Source organism: Galeopterus variegatus, unplaced genomic scaffold (assembly GCF_000696425.1).
Source record: "Galeopterus variegatus unplaced genomic scaffold, G_variegatus-3.0.2 Scaffold4013, whole genome shotgun sequence".
Classification (NCBI taxonomy): domain Eukaryota; kingdom Metazoa; phylum Chordata; class Mammalia; order Dermoptera; family Cynocephalidae; genus Galeopterus; species Galeopterus variegatus.
In genome coordinates, this window is record NW_007730124.1 from 195,703 (window position 1) to 196,694 (window position 992).

Below are 992 nucleotides of genomic sequence, written 5' to 3' on the forward strand. Positions count from 1 at the left end.
AATGCAAAAAGTAACACAAATTCATCCATGACCTAAATGTAAGTGTTAAAAATATAAAGCTCTTAAAAGAAAACACAGGGCAAAAGCTTCCCAACTTCGGATTTGTTGATGTCATTTCTCAGATATGATGACACCAAAGGCACAGGCAACAACAACAAAAATACACAAGTAGGACTTAATGAAAAATTTTTTTAAATTTGTGAATCTAAATACATTATCAACAGAGTAAAAAGTCAACCTACAGAATGGGAGAAAAATTTTGAAATCATAAATATGAGGAACTAATACTCATTAGTTTTCGTTTGAAGGTACAGAGTTTCAATTTTACAAGATGTAAAGTATTCTGGAAGTGGATGGTGGTGATAGTTGCACAACATTATGAATATATTTAATGGCACTGAATTGTACATTTATGAATGTTTAAGATGGTAAATTTTGTGTATATTTTACCACAATAAAAAAATTAGGAAAATAATCTGTCTTATTGTTCCTGTTTATTAATTCTATCATTTTTGTAACTTCTAGGTTGGTTTGGTTGCTTTTTGTTGTTGTTGTTCCCTCTTTCATTATGGGTCTGTTTCCTTCCTTTTTGTATGCTTCCTAATTTTTCATTTTATGCCAGACTTTGTGAACTTTACCTTTTTTAGGTGCTGCATGCTTTTGTAGTTCTACAAATATTATCTTGCTTTGGAATGCTGTTGAGGTACTTGGAAATAGTTTGATTCTTTCTGATCCTGCTTTTCAGCTTTGCTAGGTGGAACTCATGCAACATGTAAACTAGGGCTAATTTTATTAAGTCAAATCTGTTCTGAATACTTAACTTATTTTTTCATGAATTATGATGTTTTCCACTCTGGGCAGATGGTAATAAGAACTATTCCTCAATTTGCTTGAGCTCTTAGAATTGTTCCCTCTAATCCTTTCAGATGGTTCTTTTCTTTGCCTTGGGAAGTTTTCTCATATGCATGCACTGAACAGTACTCAGTTGAAGT